The sequence below is a fragment of the Lepidochelys kempii genome, chromosome 6, assembly GCF_965140265.1.
Source record: "Lepidochelys kempii isolate rLepKem1 chromosome 6, rLepKem1.hap2, whole genome shotgun sequence".
Lineage (NCBI taxonomy): Eukaryota > Metazoa > Chordata > Testudines > Cheloniidae > Lepidochelys > Lepidochelys kempii.
The window spans coordinates 16826584-16832583 of record NC_133261.1 but is presented as its reverse complement, the minus strand read 5'-3'; positions in this window follow the sequence as shown (position 1 = coordinate 16832583).

The following is a 6000-nucleotide window of genomic DNA, read 5'->3' as shown; positions in this document are numbered from 1 at the left end:
TTGGCCAGGACCAATTCTAATAAATGTATTTATTTCCCTCTGTTTCTGCTTGGAGATTTGGGCTGTTGTTTGATAGTTTAAGGCCAGATCCAGCCACCCTTACTCACAAAGAGTAGCTACATACTTCTCATGTAGCACAGCTGCGTGCAGACTAAGTTGCTACTCGGTGTGAGTGCAGGTGGCTGGATCTGGCCCTTCAGAAGCAAGTGCCTCACGTGCTTCTCTGCTATTTCAGTTACTTTTCTCTCCCTTATTCTTCTGTTTGTGGGTGGGTTGGCTGATTTGTTCTTGTTTTTTAGAAACTTCCATGATCGTGTTAAGCATTGGGACAATGTGTCATGGGGAAAAGGGGGCTGAGGAGGACTTTACCCCCACCAGCTCCCTGTCCTGCCGGTGGAACCCCGTTTCTGCCCTGCAGGTCCCTGTTCATTCAGATCCTGCACTTCACTTTACTATGGGGCTCCCGGATGAGAAGAGAACGGAGATGTTGAAAGGCAGTCATTCAATGGGGCAGGACTTGTGCTTTTGAAAATCTGCCCCTTGATGTCTGTATTGTGGATAGGTCTCTGAAAACATCTGCTCAGTGTGCAGCAGCAGTCAAAAAAGCGAACAGAAGGTTAGCAATCATTAGGAAAGGGATAGATAATAAGACAGAAAATATCATATTGCCTCTATATAAATCCATGGTGCACCCACACCTGGAATACTGTGTGCAGATCTGGTCGCCCCATCTCAAAAAAGACATATTAGAGTTGGGAACGCTACAGAGAAGGACAACAAAAACGATGATGGGTTTGGAACAGCTTCCACATGAGGAGAGATTGAAAGGCTGGGACTGTTCAGCTTGGAAAAGAGACGACTAAGGGGGGAGATGAGAGAGGGCTATAAAACCATGAGGGGTGTGGAGAAAGTGAAAGTGTTATTTACTCCTTCTCATAACACAAGAACCAGGGGTCACCCAATGAAATTAACAGGCAGCAGGTTTAAAACAAACAAAAGGAAGTGCTTCTTCACAGAACGCACAGTCAGCCCATGGAGCTCATTCCCAGGGCATGTTGTGAAGCCCAAAACTGCAACAGGGTTCAAAAAAGAATTAGATAAATTCATGGAGGACAGGTCCATCAGTGGCTATTAGCCAAGATGGTCAGGGATGCAACCCCGTGCTCTGGGTGTCCCTAGCCTCTGACTGCCAGAAGCTGGGAGTGGACGATAGGGGATGGATCACTCAATAATTGCCCTGTTCTGTTCATTCCCGCCAAAGCACCTGGCACTGGCCACTGTCCGAGGACAGGATGCTGGGTTAGATGCACCATTGATCTGACCCAGTATGGCCATTGTTACATTCTTATTCACCTAGATCTGGGCTTCACTCCCTCCCTTACCGCTCTGCCAAGGGACCCAAACCCTAGGCCAGATCCTCAGCTGATGGAAATCAGCGTAGCTGCACTGAAATCAAAGAGACAATGCTGATTTCCACCAGCTGACGATCCACCCCCTGTCCTAAAAGAAGTCCCCTCTCTAGAGGACAGACATAGATTTAGGGTGGGATTTTCCAGAGAGCTCTGCATTGGCCATTAACTCCACATGCTGTTAATGGACATTGCCTCCACTGTGCCCCCCATTGAAACCAGTGGCTCATTAGACGATTTACTTCAACGGAAGCACAGCTAGGCCAATGCTGGGCACTGACCACTCGCAAGCCTCACTCCTATCCTGCACAGTCCTTGCACCAAAAATTCAGTTAATTAAATCTTTAGCTTAATCTCCCGCACACAGCTCTTCCTCCTGACCACAGGTCTTCCTGCAAGACCCCCAAACTTGGCAAAGAGGGCAATTCAGTTTCCCTCGTCACTGCAAATGCTAGGAAAGGAGCGACATAGATTGCCATGTAGGACCAGGAGACTAACAGGCAGGAAAGAGGGGAGAACATTTGGGAGAAAATATGTTAGGTGATCGTGCTAGCTGGCTGCAATTCCAGTGTGGGGGTCAGCCAGGGCTTGGGAAATTACAGGAGCTCCCCGGAGCCCACTGACTCTCCTGTGAAGAACTGGGAGGCAGGAGACAATTTGCAGGAGGGTCTGTAGTCTTGGCTTCAGTTAACTAAGTGTGACAAAGCTACATCAGGAGATCAAGGTTATTGTGGGTCACTTTGCTAGTGACCGTCAAGCAGTGAAGAGACCCTGTAAACAGCCCCAGCCGGAAGGAGAACGAGCTCCTGTCGGTTGTGACAATCTGTCAGGGAGCAGTTTAAAACTGTCGGAAGATACTGAAGAGATTTTAGGGCAGGTTGGCAATAGTATTGATCTACCTTGGGTTTTATACCCTTCTGTTTGCAGACTGTGTAATTCTTTCAATGGGATTCACCCCCACACTTCCCCAAATGCAAATGCCTCAGTGTAATTTGTTTTAAATGGAAAATAAAGAGCCTCCATCCTAGCCACGATGAGAAACCCTACAGCCCTGCATTGTGCACTGATCAGCCCCCACAAGAAACGCTACATCCTGGCGTTGTGCACTGCATAGCCCCCACGAGAAACGCTACAGCCCGGCAGCGTGCACTGCTCAGCCCCATGAGAAATGTTACAATCAGAGGGTATACACTGCGTAGCCCCCACGAGAAACGCTACAGCCCGAGGGTGTGCACACTCAGCCCTCACGAGAAACGCTACAGCCCAGCTTTGTGCACTGCTCAGCCCCCACAAGAACCTCTACATCCTGGCAGTCTGCACGGCTCAGTCCCCATGAGAAATGCTACAGCCCGAGGGTGTGCACTGCTCAGCCCCCACGAGAAACATTACAGCCCAGCTCTGTGCATGGCTCAGCCTACACGAGAAATGCTGCAGCCCGAGTGTGTGCACAGCTCAGTCCCCACGAGAAACGCTGCAGCCCGAGGGTGCGCACGGCTCAGTCCCCACGAGAAATGCTGCAGCCCGAGTGTGTGCACGGCTCAGTCCCCACGAGAAACGCTGCAGCCCGAGGGTGCGCACGGCTCAGTCCCCACGAGAAACGCTGCAGCCCGAGGGTGCGCACGGCTCAGTCCCCACGAGAAACGCTGCAGCCCGAGTGTGCGCACGGCTCAGTCCCCACGAGAAACGCTGCATCCCGAGTGTGCGCACGGCTCAGTCCCCACGAGAAACGCTGCAGCCCGAGTGTGCGCACGGCTCAGTCCCCACGAGAAACGCTGCAGCCCGAGTGTGCGCACGGCTCAGTCCCCACGAGAAACGCTGCATCCCGAGTGTGCGCACGGCTCAGTCCCCACGAGAAACGCTGCAGCCCGAGTGTGCGCACGGCTCAGTCCCCACGAGAAACGCTGCAGCCCGAGTGTGCGCACGGCTCAGTCCCCACGAGAAACGCTGCAGCCCGAGGGTGTGCACTGCTCAGCCCCCACGAGAAACATTACAGCCCGAGTGTGTGCACGGCTCAGTCCCCACGAGAAACGCTGCAGCCCAAGTGTGTGCACAGCTCAGTCCCCACGAGAAACGCTGCAGCCCGAGGGTGTGCACTGCTCAGCCCCCACGAGAAACATTACAGCCCAGCTCTGTGCACGGCTCAGTCCCCACGAGAAACGCTGCAGCCCGAGTGTGTGCACGGCTCAGTCCCCACGAGAAACGCTGCAGCCCAGCTCTGTGCACGGCTCAGCCTACACGAGAAACGCTGCAGCCCAGCAGTGTGCACGGCTCAGTCCCCACGAGAAACGCTGCAGCCTGACAGTGTGCACGGCTCAGCCCCATGCACACATTTCCAATAACAGTGTGCAGAGCCCTGTACCCCTAGCACAGTACACAGGCATGTGCCACAGAGCAGTCGTGCGCTACCCTGCTGACTAGAAACAGAGAGGAGAGGAGATTTTAAGAATGAAGAAAGGCCCTTTGAGAGTATCCTGTTAACTACCTAAACTGTAACAGAGAGTAACTATTAACCACTGGCTAAGTGTCCTCCTACATAGTAACTTCTGAGCATACATTCAGCCTGTACCCTGGAGATGCAGGATAAACACATGCTGGTTTCTGGTGTCTGCTCTACAGAGTTGTTATAAGAACTACCAGGCCAGTGACTTAGAAATAATTTATGGAATAATTTGGTGACTTTGGGCAATAGTATCAACCTTGCCAGGTATTTGTACAGAGCTTATCGCCATGGTATCTGAGCACCTGCTAGGTTCTGTTTATCAGTGTATTATATGATCCTCATCACCACAGCATCAGGGGCACCTCACAGTCACTAATGGAGTTTGTCCTTAAGATAGGGAAGTATCATCCCCCAATTTACACTTGGGGTACTGAGGCAAAGGATAGATGCAGTGACTTCCCAACTTCACCCAGAAAGTGGACCTAGTTTTAATTCCTCAGACTTAGTCCCAGTCGAGTGCCAACTTCAGTCTCACTCAGTTTTTTACCCACATTCACTCTTCTCTCCCCATTTCCTGAAACAGGCAAAACCCTCATTCCCTTGCTCACCTTCTTCTACTTGAGTGAATTCCAGCATTGCCCAGAGGCCTTATCATGATCCCTGGCCTGAAGAGGAACTGCTGCTGCTCACTCTCTCTGGATCTGATTAAGGGTAAGAGATGTGTCGTGCACAGGATCCTGAAGAGGGTGAGGAATGAGCCCAGTTTTAGCCGCTGTGGAAAGGAGGGAGAAGAGTCACTTCCAGAACAAGCCAGGACTTGCCATTACATAGGGGTTATTGTGTAATTAACAAATGAGCTCTTGGAGAGATTTTTAACCTTGTGAAATTAAGCAGTGCTGCTTTAACCCACCACTGTAACCTAAAAAGTAAACCCTGTGAGGGTCTAATCATGGGATCAGACCTTAGGGTCACCCCAGCCGGTGCCTCTCTTTGCTTTTCTCCAGAGTCCCCTTCATGGTATGCTGTTTGCTCTTTTTCTCCCTTCTGCTGCTTTCCTCCATCATTTTCTCTCTTGCAAGCTGTGTCTTCCTCCATCATCCTTCTCCCTCCCTCACACACAAACTCCCTTCCTCATTTCCTCTAGGTCCTGCTGTCCGTAAACACTGCTCCCTCTATGTCAGGTACATTGATTCTGAGTGCAAGCCAGGAGGAGGGAGGGGGATTACTCACCCAAGGTGTGGGTGCTGCTCCCTTCAGCACTAAATCTCAAAGTCCAGAATTACAGCAAAAAAATAATTAAACACCCCCTACAAATCCCAGGGAACGGCCAGGCCTTTCCGACAGAGCCAGAGCCTCAGAGCCCTCGGACCTGTTTCCTCTTGCTGTCTCATCACCAAACCAGGGCAGGGTCCTCATTCCCTGTAGAGTGGCTAAAGGGGATTCCTTCAGGTACAAGGCTGTTGATGTCACCTTCACCAAGGTGGGGCACACCAGCCTATAACAGCAGCCTATGGATATGCCCATGTCTATTTCCAGCTGAAAGGGGTCAATGGGGCCAGAGGAGCTGGAGTCACTAAGCCAAGCTGTGGGGATGTAAATAGATACTATAGATCCCTGGAATCTCCTTTTACCTGCTGGTGAAGAAGGAGTGAGGGTCATTGTAACCCTGTCTGGGAATTGGGAGCGAGGGCATTGCTACTATGTCAGTACTGGTTATTGTGACCCCATGGCCACAGCTCATTACTTGTTATGGGATGGGTCCGTTGCGTTGCTGACACAGAACTGGAGAAAGAAAAGTGTTGTGCTTATAAATTAGCATGCCGAGTGTAGAGCAGAGTTCCCCCTTTTAATATCGCTACTTGGGTGTTTGGGGAATAGAGCTGTTGGGTTGAAAGAAGCAAGACCAGGGGGGAAAGTGGGCCAGTATGGGCCGGTACGGGCCGGTACGGTATGGGCCGCAGCAGCATTTTAACCTCATTGCCCCTTTTGCCCCCCCAGGGGTGCCGACGCGGGAAGAGGGGGGAGGGCAAAAGGGGCAGCTGCCCCGGGGCCAGTGATTTGGAGGTGGCCAGGAGCCCCGGCCCCTTTTAAATCGCCGCTGGAGCCCCGGGCGGTGCAGACCAGGTAGCGCGGATGGGTTGGTTGGGGGAG